The 17,468-nt window shown below is 38.9% G+C and overlaps 1 protein-coding gene across 1 annotated transcript in view; it reads left to right on the top strand.

Annotated features, from left to right (window-relative positions):
* Positions 1-17,468, top strand: part of FANCB (FA complementation group B) — a 462,529-nt gene that overhangs the window by 417,466 nt on the left and 27,595 nt on the right. The window contains exon 20 of the transcript XR_003131918.3: positions 13,351-13,475. The gene's annotated coding sequence lies outside the window, so the exon portion shown is untranslated. The remainder of the gene's footprint in view (positions 1-13,350; positions 13,476-17,468) is intronic.

Raw genomic sequence — 17,468 nt, 5'->3', positions numbered from 1 at the left:
GAGAAGAGAGCTGTGTTCTATAATCATAAAGCTATATCTAAGGGGAGATAAGAACCCATAAAATAAAAATTTCACAATTGAAGAAAAGCTGTAGCGGCATCCAGTCCAACTCCTTCACTTTACAGATGAGAAAGTAAAGTCTAGAGAAGTAGAGTGACTTGCCTAAGATATAAAAACTGCCTAGATGGAATGCTACTGAGCAGTAACAAGAAGGGAACCATTGACACTTGCAACAAGATGGATGGATCTCCAGGGAATTATGCTAACTGGAAGAAGGCAGTCTCCGAGGGTTGTATACCATATGATTTTATTCACACAACTTTCTTAATATGGCAAAGTTATAGAAATGGAGAATAGCTTAGTGGTTGTCAGGGGTTGAGGGAGGTAAGTAGGTGTCACTATTATCAAATAGGAGAAATCCTTGTGCTGATAGAGATGTTTGTATTTTGACAACATAGATGTCAATATCCTGGTGACCAGGCGCTGTAGTTCTGCGAGATGTCATAGCGAGAGAAACTGAGTAAAGTGTATATGCCGGGTATATAGGATTTCTCTACAGTATTTCTTAAAACTGCGTGTCAATACGCAATTATTTCAAAATTAAAAATTTACTTTAAAAGAGCACCTTTCAGAACAAAAGTGATTGTTACACTTAAAATCATTCATGAAAATGTTTCCTATATCTTCCTCAAGTGATAGTTAACAAGGTTGTATAGGTTTGTCTGTCGGTCCTATCCAACTGTATTCTTAGTATGTGGTCATTTACTGTGTACAAATTCTATCTCAGTAAAAGAAACTGCCACTTATGAGCAAATACAGCAGCACAATTGTCGCTCTGACCTTTGGACTTGAAAAGAAATGAAAAGATATTTCCCATTTATGAAAAGATATTTTCTTCTGACTTGCATTCTTAAGACCAATAAACATCACGTATGTATCCACCACCCCTCCAAAAAAAAAATGCTGGAGGCAGAGTGAGATCTATGGTGTAGATAGGGTGACTTTTAGTAGAATGTCTGCTCTAGGGCTGGGATGAGATATCTCAAAAATGGCCTCAGTCCATGAGTTACACTCTGCAGGGTCACAGACTCTGAGTAAAAGGATGGCAAAAGCCTGGAAATAGAGTGGAACAATATAAATATGAGGCCAAATGTAGGCAACCAGCAAAGAAGTTGGGTTTGGGTAGCTCTGAAGTTTGGGACTGCTAAGAGGGCAGTTTTGCATGAAATTGATGCTCAGTTGACCCAGGCTTGCCTCAGCCTCAGCGTGTTGGTCCTGCCTCCAGTTATTTGCACCAGTGCCTGGGCAGACATGTGAGGGGGTCGGTGGCTCCAGAATAGTTGAGGAATGAGAAAGGGAAACTCTGCAGGGACCTGAAGAGATGGAACCTCAATCGAGTGATCTTGATGGGGGACTGTGAGCCACAGAAGCCCTTTGCCTGGGTAGCTGCTGGGTCCCCTGCCCTGTGTGCTCATGTGTCTCTACCTGTGGGCAGAAAGTATCTCCTTTTCCTTCCTGTGCCTCACGTCACTACCTCTTCCTGACAGCTGGGCCAGGATCACTGCCTCAGTTCAAACGGAACGGTGCTGGTAGGGTGATCACCTCATCCTGGTTTGCCTGGCACGGTCTCAGATTATTTTTAAGATTTTATTTATTTATTTATTTGAGAGAGAGCACAAGTCGGGGGAGGGTGGCAGAGGGAGAAACAGAGTCCTCGCTGAGCAGGGAGCCCCACACGACACTGGGCTCGATCCCAGGACCCCAGAATCACGACCTGAGCCAAAGGCAGATGCTAAACCAACTAAGCCACCCATGCACCCCTGTCTCAGTTTTAATATTGCATAGCCTGTGTCCTGGAAGCCCCTCTCAGTTTCAGGCATTCCAGAGAGGGCTGGCTACTCTAGGAGCTGGTCAAGGTTGGAGGTCACCAGAGAAGGCCACGTGTCTCTAAAAGGTTTCCCACTGTGTCATTTAAGCTGATGAATTTACCGTGGTCCAGGCTTAGAAACTTGGTGTTTATTCCCCATACGAAAAGTGGATCCACTTTAAGACTTAGCATCATTCATGTTCATTGAAACTGACACATAAAGCCAAATACCGCTGTAATTAATTTACACATCAAGCCAAATACCAGTGGAAGCCTGCCTGTGGCAGATCAGGGCATTCTCTCCTCATAGGGAAGCTTCATGGAAAAACAAAGAGTTGGCAGAAATCTGTCACGTGAGCAGGGAATCAGAAGAAGAAGCCTAAACTTTATGGTCCATGACAGTACAGCAATTCAGAGAAAGATGCTGGAGTCCAGGGGTAGACACACACACACACACACACGCACACACAGGTACACACCAGCTGAAAACAATCCTTACCCTTGCAGCACATGATGCCCTCGTATATTTTCTATTTTATTGTATTTCAGTTTTGAAATGCTGGTCATTTAAAAATATTTGAAAAAATAAAAAATAAAAAAAATAAAAATATTTGAGAAGCGCTATGATCAAACGTGACAATCATATGTCCACAACCTTTCTCCAGACAGGTTGATTCACAATGCATTAGGTTTCTGCTCCCTAAATTACACTCACACTCACGCTCAGCCTCTGTGTACAATCAGATCCCTGTGATTGAAGTTGTATGTCGAACTCTAAGATCTGACATTTCAGATGCAGGTTTACCCCTAACTTGAGAGCTGCATATTCTCTGAGTGTGAGTGTGTGTGTGTGTGTGTGTGTGTGTGTGTGTTACTAGATTAATGCTCATTGAGACACATTTTTTCCAAGTTCTTGGGGAGCATTTTACTCATGCCCCCGAGGAACATGTTACAATAGTCAACTAATAACTCATTTTCAAGAACTTGACAATTAGCCAACTGCTTTTGCCATATGTTATTTACTTGAGTATCCATGGAATACATCAAGCAAGTATTATTGTCTTGAAATTTTACAGATCTAGAAGCTAAAGCTTAAGGAGATGAAGTGATTTCCCCCAACAGCACCGCCAGTGAATGAAAGAGATTCTAGCTGGTGATAGGATCAGCACCAAGGCTGAGGGAGGAAGACTTTGAAAGCCTTTGTATTATTTCACTTCCCAATAGGTGTGTATCTCAGTAGCCTCTTCAATATGCTCCGCTCACCTCTCTTCAAAGAATACCCCCTTGTTCATCAGGACATTGTTCTGAGGACGGACAGGAGGAAAAGTCAGCATGTAGGGGTCCTTCATGGCTCAACCTCTGTTCCCATGCCAGCCCTCCCGTTCTCTTCCACTTCAGCACCCAGGACACTACCTCAATTCTCCCCCACTTCCCTCTCATCAGTATCTTCCTTTCTGCTTTTTTTTAAAGATTTAATTTATTATTTGAGAGAATGAGCACAAGCAGGGCAGGGAGGGGCAGAAGCAGAGGGAAAAACAGACTCCCCCCTGAGCAGGGAGCCTGATGTGGGGCTCGATCCCAGGACCCTGGGATCATGACCTGAGCTGAAGGCAGATGCTTCACCGGCCGAGCCACCCTTTCTGCTTTTTTAATCTATCATCATCAATCGATTTTATTTACATCATGGTCAGGGACGGCGCTTCCTGGTACCAAAGATGGTTCAAGTTCACTCCAGACCATCATTTACCTATGATTTATGTGTCAGGGGCCACCTGGGATCTTAAGATGCCTCAGAAAAATGCCACATGGCCTGCTGCTGGGCTGGTTCAATAAAGGCCAGCCCACGTGGCAGGCAAACCATTTAGTGAATTATGCTGAGCCACCCTCTCCCGCACCCCTGTTCTTGTCTGTGATACCTGGTCAGGCTCATTGCTTTCCAACTCCGTTTTGCTCTGGACCTTCAGGTTTCTAGTTTTCTCTATCAGAAAGGCCTCCCCTGGGGAGAGTTTATTACTGCTCACCCCACTATCACCTCCAGGTGGTAAGACAAACCTGATGTTCAACTTTATGCCCTCCTTACTAATGGAGTACATTCTAGAATTTAATTTTTGCAACTTCCTCTGTGCTTACCACCCTGGCTTGATAGTACCACGGGATACCTCCACTTATCTTGAAACCCAGAAAGCAACATTAGCTTTAGTATATAAAATTATAAGGCATTTTCAGGGGCAAAGAATGTCATCAAATCAAATTAAATTAGTACTTTGCAACTCCAAATTGGTTAGTAACCACTCTTTTAGAGGACCAAGATGATGGCATTTGCAGACTAGGGAATCCTGTATGGTGAGTCTCAACATATATTCATAATAAAGTAAAAGTATATGTGTGTGGAAAGTATACAGATTGAGTACTAACATACATGGGGCCTTTCGAGAGCCAGAAAGCTTTATCAGTGTACACATTTACATTGCTCGGGGATTGATCGAGTAGTAACATTTTTAATGCCCAAAGCAAAGAAAAAAATTGCTCCCCATGCTTTCGTTTCAAAATGGTGATGCCGTCTGGAGTACAAGCTGTGCATTCTCAGGAAGGCTTCTTTCTTAGTATGGTATCAGCTAGGTAAAGAGAAGACCAAGCCCAGGCTAGAAGAAACTGGGTCTCCAGGGATGGGCAAAATGCAAAATATTGAGGCACATGATCTCAAAATGTCCTGTGAAATGGTTGAGACTTCCCAAATAAACAAGGCTACAAATAAAAATTCCAAGCCTGCCTTAGTCTGCACACACCCAAATCAGAGATTTTCATCTGGAAGCTCAGAATTTTAAAAACAAACCAACAAAATAAAACAAGAACAACAAAAGCAACAACAAAACCCTTAATCTTCTCAGTGTCTTGGTGCAATTTATGTTATTTTCATGTATCCAATAGATCACAGTGGCTAAGTGTTGTGTTTTGGGTAGAAATATACAGAACAATTTTGTTCCCTGGCTCCTGCATTTGCTGACTGTTTTCTCTCTCTCACTCTCTCTCTCTCCCTCTCACCATAGTTTCTCTATCTTTAAAATAGAGATGATAGGGACGCCTGGGTAGCTCAGTGGTTGGGCATCTGCCTTTGGCTCAGGGCGTGATCCCAGGTTCCTGGGATCAAATCCCACATCGGGCTTCCTGTGGGAAGCCTGCTTCTCCCTCTGCCTGTGTCTCTGGCTCTCTCTCTCTGTCTCTCTCTCTCTGTCTCATGAATAAATAAATAAAATCTTTAAAAAATAAAATAAAATAGAGATGATAAACCCCAATTTGAGAAGTATTGCAAAATGGAACCAAGCAAATCTATTTGTGACTCCTGGCATATATAAAATATTCAATATATGGAAGTTATGATTATTTTCCTTTGCATGAGAAGACTTATAAAAATAATCATTTAGACGTTATATTACTAGAAGATTTTATAGTAATCATCCTCCATCCTGCAATCCTTAGTCTTGTTTTTTCTTCTTTTCTCTTTAGACCAAACATTTTTGGCTTCCTTAATTTTTCTTACACAATTTACATCCTCATTAATGCTTTTGAGTATACTTACTCCTGATCTTAGTTAGTGAAGTGAGTAGTTTATAGAAGGTTCATCATGGATCCCACACTAAATAGACTGCTAAATTTAGGCAAGTCCCTTTAACTTGGATAATTGTAGAGAACAATGAAACGAGAAAGTATGTAAAAGTGATTTGTTTATCAGCAAATGGCTTTGTAATTGTTAGGAGGGATCAATATTATACAACAACTGGTTTAATGGAATTTTCAACTCTAGAAATATATTCATAAAGATAATAATGGTTTCTTAAAACACTGTTTACAAACCTTACCTGACTTCTGGTCCTCTCTCATAAAAATAAACAATAATCCTATACCTCTTCAGGACATTTTTAAAATCATTTGGGCATTTTTGCCTGGTAAGAGTTAAAGAAATTGTTTTAAGGAAAAATGTGCATGTATGCTTTATTTAAGATCATTATACTGTTAAATAATTTAATATAACGTTTAATTAAAATATAGTAATAATCATAATTCATAAAGACAAATTTTACTTTTCATAGTTTATGCATGATACAGGCAGTTGACTTATTTTAAATTAATTTTTAAAGAAAAATGTATAATTTATTAACACACTAAATTCAAAAGTTACATAAATATTTGATTGGGTGACTGAATAGACAAACCACAGATTAATATGGAACAACATGTTATGGTATTTAAAATAGGTAAAAATTGGGGCACCTGGATGGCTCAGTCCATTAAGCGTCTACCTTCGGCTCAGGTCGTGATCCCAGGGTCCTGGGACTGAGCCCCACATCGAGCTCCCTGCTCAGTGGGGAGTCTGCACCTCCCTCTCTCTCTGCCCCTCCCCCTGCTTATGGGCTCACCCTTTGTCTCTCTCTTTCTCAAATAAATAAAATCTTTAAAAGAAAATACGTCAGAATCATTTTGATAGCCTGATATTTAGAATTCTTGCATTTTGTATTTCAACACTTGCTGTGCTTATCTGTGTGATTTGGAGGTGTGTTGCTAAGTGACAAGTAGAGGCAGCCACTGCTCTTTGCAATTGCAAGTGTGCAAACAACACCTGGCAGGTGTGGATGGTCTTCATTTTCAATGAACGAAAAGTCACAGTTATGTAATTTTCACCACTTAATTTTTCACACTGTCTTTGGGAGTCCTAGAGTAATCTTGATGTGAAAATTGAGAATTTGGACCAAATGGATACAACTCATGGCTCTGATGGAGGTCATCTTCAGGCTCACCCATAGTGCTATTATCCTTTCTGTGCTCCTTACTAACCAGTGTTTCAACATCAGTGTACTTTGGGAGTCCTGCCTTACCCATCAGACCATTATTAAATCAAATCAGGGCAGCCCAGGTGGCTCAGCAGTTAAGCACCACCTTCAGCCCAGGCTGTGATCCTGGAGACCCAGGATCGAGTCCCACGAGTCCCACGTCAGGCTCCCTGCATGGGGCCTGCTCCTCCCTCTACCTGTGTCTCTGCCTCTCTCTCTCTCTCTCTGTCTCAAATAAATAAATAAAATCTTTTAAAATAAATAAATCAAATTAAATTAAATATTTAATTGAGAATAGAAAGAGTTTGAAACTTTATAATACTGATAAGCTCCTTGGGAGCATTATGGATAAGTGATCATTTGAGTCACTATTGAGTGTGTCCATATGATTTCCACTAATTGTCATACATAAAAATATATACAAATATCATTGTAAACTCAGATCATCTCAGATACTTCTCTTTCAAGGGAAAATTTTATATAATGATTTGATCTTTTAATTGTTTCAAGAAAGAAATGGAAATTCAGGAAGCCTGGGCTCAGTTATGCTGCAGTAACAGACAGTCCAAAACTCTCAATGGTGTACTGCACATAAAAATTTTTTCTCGCTTATGGTATATGAGTAACACAGGATCTCATTCCATTGGGAACACAGAGGAGAAGGGTCTGTGTCCTTTCCTCGGCTGCTGCAATTCCATCCCACCTGCTCCACAAAGGACATCTTCCTAATAACTTGCTCTTATCTCTTTTGTGTGCACCTGGGGATATGGGGTAGAGAGAAAAATCTTGAAGAGGGTTTGAACTCACCAAATTATGCAGTTCCCAGACACTTCACACTCTATCATCAGTGCATACAAAACCTCTGTAAATTTATAAACTATCCTGGTCGAACTCTTCTTCCTGCTGTGTGGTTGGGTCTACCCCAGATAAATCAGTTCTCGCTTCTCATTGGGCCTACTGGCGCCTGCCTCTTCATGGCTATCGGGTCAGTGGTTGCTCTGAAAACAGCTTTCCAATGGCTCCAGAAACTCATGAATTTGCCATTTCCCAGCTCTTTGTCATTGTATAAAAGCATGGTAGCAACACTTTCCAGTTCTCTGTTTCCCCAAGCCTCTTTGTCCCTTTTTAATCGTGGTATTGTTGAAAACACAAGCCAGAGATCTTAGAGAATGCCCTTCTTGATGTTTCCTTGTGAGTAAATTCCAGGTTATTCTTTACCGGCAGAAATACCACACGAGTCGTGTGCCCTCCTCAGTGTATGATATCAGAAGGCACAGGAGGTTAGTTTGCCGCAGTGTAGATGGTGTTGACTTTGATCACTTGATTAAGGTGCAGTCTTTCAGGCTGTCCACTGTGAAGTTACTTCTCCCCTTTATAATTAGGTGTGATTTTCCCCTTTATTTTTATTTATTTATTTATTTATTTATTTATTTATTTATTTGTTTGTTTGTTTTTTATTGGTGTTCAATTTGCAACATATAGAATAACACCCAGTGCTCATCCCATCAAGTGCCCCCCTCAGTGCCCATCACCCAGTCACCCCCACCCCCCGCCCACCTCCTTTTCTACCACCCCTTGTTCGTTTCCCAGAATTAGGAGTCTCTCATATTCTGTCTCCCTTTCTGATATTTCCCACTCATTTTTTCTCCCTTCCCCTTTATTCCCTTTCACTATTTTTTATATTTAGTGAAATAGTCTCATTCATTTGGGGATTTTCCCCTTTATAATTATGAGTAGATACTCTTCCTCATCAGATGTTTACCCATTCATTTAAACATTCACTGATGATTTTCTGATTCCATCATTCTGTATTTATTGATTGGCGTTTTTCTGTAAGAAAGAGTTTTTTTCTTCCACCATTTATTTATTTACCCATTTAGTTTTTTTCATTAGTATAGACTCATGGACTCTTGGTTTATTCAATAAGTCATCCATTAATCTCTTCAGTTATTTTGATGCTCAACTTATTCTTGATTTGATGAGTAGGAGCATCCTCAAACTGCTACCTGTATCCTTTTGGAATATCCCATAAATTTTTTTGAGCACTTTTGCTTTCTGGTCAATGAGATATTTAAAGCTAATCTTGTATTTTCCTGTCCTGGCCTTAATCCAGCCTTTTCTCTAAGGAATCCTGGTTCATTTTATTGGAGAACCGTATTTTAAAACCAAGATCTAGGACATGCTTATTTCTACTGATTATATATATATTTAAATTCACACCGGTACCTCCAATTCCGACACAATAAAGTACAGCCTGAATTTCTCCCTATATATTAGTACCTCCTTTATCCAGCAGTGAGAAACGTGGCTCCAATTATTTCAATATTTTTACTTATAGGGTCAATTCCGGTATGTAACCAATCTTCCCATCAAAACCTCTGCTTCCACCCAGACACCTTTCTTAACTTACTTAAGATCTGACACCACCCTCTGGGCTGCCACTACCCCTCCATGGGTGTCCTTCTCACCCTTACAGGTTCCAATGTCACCCCTGCAAACAACTACCTTGCATTGCTTTTGGACTAAATTATTAAGGAAGGCAGGTGTGAAGGAAGGAAGGAGGGAAAAAAGGAAGGAAAGGAAAATAGGCCTAATTTTTAATGGATGTTTAAAGATTTTATTTATTTGGCAGACAGAGAGAGAGAGCACAAGCAAGGGGAGTGGCAGGCAGAGGGAAAGGGAGAAACAAGCAGACTCCCTGCTGAGCAGAGAGCCCGAGGTGGGGCTCGATCCCAGGACCCTGGGATCATGACCTGAGCTGAAGGCAGATGCTTAACCAACTGAGCCACCCAGGCGCCTCTTAATGGATGTTTAAACAGAATTCTGCATTGATTTTTTTCTTTTATCACTTTAAAGATCTCAATTCTATGTCTTCTGGCCTCTATTTTTTCTGATGAGAGATCAGCCATTATTTGAATCATTGCAATGTGTTAAGCGTATCATTTCTCTTTGGCTGCCTTCAAGATTTTCTCTTTATCTTTGGTTTTCAGCACTTTGAGTATGATGTGCCTGAGTGTGGTTTTCTTTGTATTCATCCTGTCTCGGGTTCAAGGAGCTCCTTAGATACATGAGTCAAAATATTTCACAAATTTAGGCAAAAAATATTGTAGAGATTGTAGATTTTATCACCTTCCATTGAAAAGGGATGATTTTTATTCTAACAGACAATTAATTTGACTGGACCAAAAAAAAACTTTTTTTGACAGTAGGCAGCAGCTGAGTCTGCCCGGTCCTTGGGGCTTTCCAGGTCTCAGCTTTTCCTATGAATCTTGGGATCTCACTCACACATGTGCAGTTCACAGGATTTGGGTGGAGTTAATGTGCAGATTTCGGGTCTCCCCCTTCAAAGCCCCTTACTTTCCCACTGTTCTAGTAGATCAGAGCCCCATCCTCGAATTCTTCAAGCAGATAAGACTGTGGCTCTGTGCTGGAGTTTTAACAGCCCCATGAAGGGCCTGCCGAAAGTGTCGTGGGCAAAAAGTCATATAAATGCAAATTTAACCCAGTACAGTTTTCTTCCAAGAGTGGACTTCTTTCCAGTTTCTTCCTAATTTTTTTCATTTACTACACTTCCAAAACAGTTTTCCGTAAAATATGTATTTCCAGTTTTTAATTGTTATCTATGGGACTCAGTTGGATATAAATGACTCTGCCATTGCCTGAACAGAAGTCCCCTCTGTTTTTTATTTTAGTATTTGAGTCCTTCCATTTTGTGGCATTGTGCTTGATACATTTTATTCATGTGCTTGCTTATCTGGATCATAGTTTGTAGACAAATTTGTTTTTAATACTAATATATTGGGACACCTGGGTGGCTCAGTGGTTGAGCATCTGCCTTTGGTTCAGGTCATGATCCTGGGGTCCTGGGATCGAGTCTCGCATTGGGCTCCCCACGGGGAGCCTGCTTCTCCATCTGCCTGTGTCTCTGCCTCTCTCTGTGTCTCTCATGAATAAATAAATAAAATCTTTTTTGTGTATTTTTATTAGAGTTCGATTTGCCAACATATAGTATAACACCCAGTGCTCAAAACATCAAGTGCCCCCCTCAGTGCCCATCACCCAGTCACCCCGTTCCCCTGCCCAACTCCCCTTCCACTACCCCTTGCTCGTTTCCCAGAGTTAAGAGTCTCTCGTGTTTTGTCTCCCTCTCTGATATTTCCCACTCATTTTCTCTCCTTTCCCCTATGATCCCTTTCACTATTTTTTATATTCCCCGTATGAGTGAAACCATATGATTGTCCTCTTCTGATTGACTTACTTCACTCACCATAAATCTTTTTCAAAAATACTAAGATATTTAGATCTGTTATATATCATGCCCATCATTTTTTTTTCACTATAGCTACTTTTCTTGCTATTCTTTTTTTCTTTCTGGCTCTTTGATGGTTTGAGTTTTATTGGCCCTACTCTGAACTAAAGTAAATCAGTATACATAGCCTTTCCCGAATAAACCAAAAGAATTAGCATGCTCAGATTTATCTTCTCTCTCTGTCATCCCTTTGATGTGGAAAGGCATTATGGAATATGCTTTTGAAATTTATCATTAATGCTTATTTTGACTTAACAAGAAGTCTTAATAATTTCTCTGCTTAGCACTCTCTTGAACCACACTATCTCCCCCTGTATTCATTTTTCTTCCCACTCAAATACATTCTTTTTATTAATTGTTTCAAAATGGATTAGTTTCTGGTAGTACTTCTGAGTCACAATATTATTTTTGCTGTCACATGTCACTGGTATTTTAACTTGATGAAAATTGCTAATGTCAAAATGACTTTATTGCTCTACACTTTGATAATACTGCTCAATTACCATGAACCCATGATTTCTAATGTTTATTCTCATATCAATATAGTTGTTATACTTTCATGTATTTTTTATCCACTCAGTCTTCAAGGATTTTCTCTTCAATGCTGATGTCCTGAAAATTCATTATGACATATCTAAACTTGTGCATGCACATGTGTACACGTGTGTGTGTGTGTTTCTAGTGGAGAGAGTACTGTCTCATTTGTTTTGCTCAGCGATTGTTGTGCCATTTAATCTGTGGACTATTCTTTATTTACCACTGGAAAATCTTCACATATCAAATCATACTTCCATTATCTCTGTTGTCCCTCTGCAAAAATATTTAAGGATATTAAAATTTCTGGATCTGCTATGTAGTTCTTCTGGTGAGGTTTTTATTTTATAGCTATTATTTTTAACATCTAAGATTGTAATTTAGTACTTTTTGATAACATTCTGTTCCTCTGCATAAGTACAAATCCTTTTCACTCCCTAAGGATACCAATTAAACTTACTTTAAAACCCTGTCCCGGGACGCCTGGGTGGCTCAGTGGTTGAGCATCTGCCTTCGGCCCAGAGCGTGAGCCTGGAGTCCCAGGATCAAGTCCCACATTGGGCTCCCTGCATGGAGCCTGCTTCTCCCTCTGCCTGTCTCTGCCTCTCTCTCTCTGTGTCTCTCATGAATAAATAAATAAAATCTTAAAAAAACAAAACCGTCCCATCTGCTCTTCTTACTCTATCTCCTTGGATGTAAATTCTTTCATTTGCTGGGTTTGCTGTCTCCCTTTCATAATTGGCTTTCATTAAATGTACAGAAATTTGGCCTTGTACACTCAACTTTGTTACCAAGATCTCTCTTTTTTTTTTAGATTTTATTTATTCATGAGAGACAGAGAGAGAGGCAGAGACACAGGCAGAGGGAGAAGCAGGCTCCATGCAGGGAGCCCAGCCTGGGACTCAAACCGGGTCTCCAGGATCAGGCCCTGGGCTGAAGGCAGCGCTAAACCGCTGAGCCACCCAGGCTGCCCTGTCAAGATCTCTTGATAGACAAGAGACGCTGCAGTGAGTTGTGATGTGGAGAACAAAAGCAGAAAAAAATGTAGGAAAAAATTAAAGCTCCTTACAGCCTGCAGCCCATTGACAAGTACTTGAGACAGGCAGAGTGACCTTCCTCCCGGCACTCAACTGCCTCAGTGTGAGTACTTTGCTAAGGGCAAGGGGCAACCTTAGCTTGACACAAGCCCGACCTCCAGGATCCCGTAAAAATCCCTTTGGAAACTCCCTTTATATCTACCCACCACCACCACCCCACCGCCAAGATCTGTGTTGGCAGTCATCCTCCAAACGTGTGGCCACCGATACACATCCGGAGGGTGTCATGAGTGAGGTCCTACTAGACGGTGGTAGGTGAGCTTATCTTACTAGCAGCTAGCCCCGCGAGGTCCTGGAAACCTGCTCCCAAATTCCCTAGAGACCCACGCTCTCCCTAACCCCCTGCCAACTTGAGAGTCTGTAAACTGCCACTCCTCACAACCCCAGCGCAGCCCTTCCAGCCCACGGGATCCTGTCCCCAGGCTTTAATAAAACCAAACTTTTTGCACCGAAGATGTCTCAAGAATTCTTTCTTGATGTTTTGCTTCTGAACTCCAACATTTCACATCAAATTATATTTTCAATTCATTTTAAGTCAAAGTAGAGGACGGGCAGATGAACAGCCAAGCACTGAACCTCAGCAGTTTCTCTTCTATGGCTGGTTTCCCTGTTCTCAGGACTACTACATTCTACTTTGGCTCACACTCCCTTGCTCATTGCCCTCACGAGAGACTGACAGACATTCCTCTTTGCTAATGTGTGGCTCACTTCCTACAGGAATATCCCTGACTCATCTTGCTCCTGTACCTCACCTACCAGCACACAGGAGCCCACCCTTTCTGCTGCTGGTATCGAGGACATCCAGGAATGAAGAAATCTTGATGTTGTGCTCTCCTTTTGATGTAAGTCTCAATTCCAAGCATTTGGGCCTATTGTTTACAGTATCATCCCCTTGGTTTTCTATCTTTCAGAACCTTCTCAGAGTTTCTGATTTGCCTAAATTCCCCTTTTTATTTTTGTGATTAATTATGCATTCATCAATTTATCTTGTATCTTTTTAATCATTTCTAAGGATTTTATCAAGGAGGGGGAGACTGTGTGTTCAGTACAGAATTTTTTTAAGATTATATTTATTTATTCTTGAGAGACACACAGAGAGGCAGAGACATAGGCAGAGGGAGAAACAGGCTCCCTATAGAGAGCCCGATGCAGGACTCAATCCCAGAACTCAGGGATCATGACGCTCAACCACTGACCCACCCAGGTGTCCCCAGTATAGAATTTTGAAACAAATCCATCCTTACTTTTTTCCCTCCAAGGTCAATGTTTTTATATTATATAATATTTTTATTGTATAATATTAACTGATATGAAAGTAAGAATCACTTAACAGAAAATGTTTTACAAAAAGAGTCTACACATATTTCCCTTCAAAAGAGGCATATTAATCATTTTTTTCAAGTGCTAACATATCACAAGAAAGGCGTTCCCTGTTCAGGTCACCAGCTAATTTTTTTTTTAGCAAATTACAGTAATGAGTTGATGCTACCAGTATAGTAAGAACTACATAATTTTCATAATTAATTGAAGCTAAACATAATCATTGAATAATCAGGCAAGGTACATTTTGAGATGTTGTTTTATTGATTTTTCATGATGGCTTCCCATTCCCTTTACTTAATGATAAAATTGAGCAATTCACAGGGTGCCTCTCAGCAATTAGTTCCAATTACTCAGATTCAAATTCTATCATGAGTCACGTACCTTGTTTCTTTAGTTATATTCTTCCAGTGTGGTCTAGAAGTACTTAGGAACATATACTCATTAATTAAGAAAATTACATTTATCGCCAAAGTACAGTTGCCAATAATTTTAATCTTGTCATTTATTATAAAATATTTAGCAAATGCAAATCAATATGTGTATCACATTAAATATTAATCAGATAAGCTCCTATGTACCAATTACTAAGCTAAGAAATTTAACGTTGCCAAAACTTGAATACCTCTCTTTGTCCTTTCTTCATTCCTTCTCCATTATTCCTCCAAGGTAGTCATTATCCAAATTTAGTGTTTGTGTTATTATGTTGTTTCTCTCTAAGATTTTTGTGGCATATGTGGACATACATATGTATTCTTAAAATGCAAATGATTTAGGGATACCTGGGTGGCTCAGTTGGTTAAGCATCTGACTCTTGATCTCAGCTCAGGTCTTGATATCAGGGTCATGAGTTCAAGCCCCACACTAGGCTCCACACTGGGCATGGAGCCACTTATAAAAAAGATAATAAAATGCAAATGGTTTATTTAAACTTGTTTTTAAAAATTCTTATAAATGAAAAAAAAATAAAAAATAAAATAAAAATAAAAATTCTTATAAATGGAATTCTTCTGAAACTTGCTTTTTTATTCAGTGTTACATTTCTATGATTAATACATGTTGAATTTAGTACTAGGTTGTTAATTTTCACTGCTGTGTAGTATTCCATTCATTATTATTCCAAAATGTTCTTAACCATTATCCTATAACAGGTATTTACATTATTTTTACTGTTGTTGTTGCTGTTATTGGTTTTGTTTTGTATATTCTTCTGTTGCAAAAATGTGTCTAAGATTGTGTTTATGTTTCCTGTGTGCCCATAGAAGAGATTCTCTAGAGTAATAGCAATAAGTGGAGTATCTGGGTTAAAGATTAGATTATCTTTAAAATAACTGAGTAGTGCCAAATTTTTTCAAAGTACTGATTCCACTAGGAATCTATCAGATTCCCCCTCACTCATACACATACCACTTGGTATTGTCAGACTTTAAAATGTTTTGCCTATCTGGTTGTTTTAGCTTGAGTGCCATAACAAAATCCCACAGACTGGGTGGCCTAAACAACCAAACTTTATTTTATCATAGTTCTGGGGACCAGAAGGGCAAGATCAGGGTACCTGCATGGTTGGGTTCTAGTGAGGACTCTTCCTGGCTTGCAGGAAAAATAGGAGACTATCTTTACAAGTTGGAGGTAGAAAGTAATTTTATAAACTACATATAAAAGTGTGAACTGTTAATGAAACAACTGATAAATGTGACTACATTAAAAAAAACTAACCACTTCTAGTAATCAAAATATGCTATAAAGAAACTGAAAAAGTCAGCCACAAACTGGGAGAGAAAATATTTGCAAATTATATGACCAACAAAGACTTAGCATCCAGAATACATTAAGAAATTATAAAAGTCCATATAAAGATATAAGAATCCATGTAAACCCATATAAAGATAAGTAAACCAAGGAAAAATGATCAAGAGACTCTTACAGAAGGAAGAAACCTCAATGACCAATAAATTTATAAAAACATGCTTGATCTCATTACACTTCAGAGAAATTTAAAGGAAAGCTACAATGGGATGTCTTTTCAAAGCACCAGTGCTATGAACTGAATTGTGTACCCCCCACCCCCACCAATTTTTATGTTAAAGTAATCCAGTGTGACTATATTTGGAGTTAAGGAAGTAATTAAGGTTAAACAAGATCATAAGGGAGTGGGCCCTAATCTGATGAAATTAGTATCCTTATAAGAGGATCCACAGAGATCTCTCTCTCTCTCTCTCTCTCTCTTTCTCTCTTTCCCCACCCTCAGCCTACCAAGTGAGGACACAGTAAAAAGGTTTTTCTTCATGACTATATAGACAAATTTGACTCTTTTCTATATAAACTTTTGAGTTCTAAAAAATAAATCTGTTGGGATTTTCATTGAAGTCTTATCAATTCTACAGACCAATTTGTAGGGAAGTGGTATATTTACATTGTTTTGATTTTCTTTTTTTTTTCTTTTTTAACCATGAACATTTGTGTAGGTGTCCTTTAGTAACATTTAATAAGTTCCTAAAATTTTACATATGTGGGTTTTGAACAGCTTTTATGTTCGTACTTGTAATCTACATCAGGGAGGCCAGAAATTGTGCTGTTCAGTAGTACTCTGATTTAAAAAAAAAAAAGACCTAGGTGGATAATGATTGGGTTACCAACATATAAGATCTTCCCAATAAACTCTGTTATCCCATCCACTAGAAAAAAACAGTGAAGGAGCCCTAGATTAAAAAAACAATTCCATCCTGGTTTTATAATTAAATCATTGTGTCTTTAGGTTAGTTATTTTATGTATTTAAGTATCAGTTTATTCATCTGAAAAATGACAAGATAAAAGATGATCCCCAAAGTATTTTAGTCTAACATTATATGAATCTTATTAGGAGAAGATTCATAGTAAAGAGAAGAACTAACAAGATCATGAAACTTTCATGTATTATTATCTGGCATGACTTTATTACAGTAAAAAACAGCCCGTCATTTACAGTGGTTTATAGGAACATTTTTTTTCTTGCTCACATTACAAAGTCATTAGCTATGAGTAGGCTGTGGCTGCTGTAGCTCCAATCAGCCCTGCATCTTTTGAAACTGTACCTGGAGCTCATTCTGTGAAGTGTCCCAAGGCACACCTTCCTGACTTAATAGCTTTTGACATGAATTTTCAATAAAAATTAAAATTATTTTTAAAATTTTTAAACAAAATTGTTTTAGCTACAATGTATTTCTTCTGTTTATTAAAGCAAGATGTGCTTATTAAAGAAATATTTGAAATCCATAAAAGTAAGAAGATAATGCAAATGACCCATAAATCCAATACCTAGATACAATTAATATTTATTTTTTGGCATTTTTCCTTTTAGTTTTAACCTTTGTTTCAATGCATATATATAAATTTTAATAAAATCAGGATTATATTGTGCAAGTCATTCGGTAATCTTATAACAAAACCTAACATATATTGTAACCATATATTTCTTTGTCATTTAATGGACTTTGAAAACAGGAATTTAAATGGCTGCATAATATCTCAGAATATG

Source organism: Canis lupus, chromosome X (assembly GCF_003254725.2).
Source record: "Canis lupus dingo isolate Sandy chromosome X, ASM325472v2, whole genome shotgun sequence".
NCBI classification, from domain to species: Eukaryota; Metazoa; Chordata; class Mammalia; order Carnivora; family Canidae; genus Canis; species Canis lupus.
The sequence above is the reverse complement of the archived record's forward strand: the minus strand, read 5'-3'. Positions and strand labels throughout refer to the sequence as shown.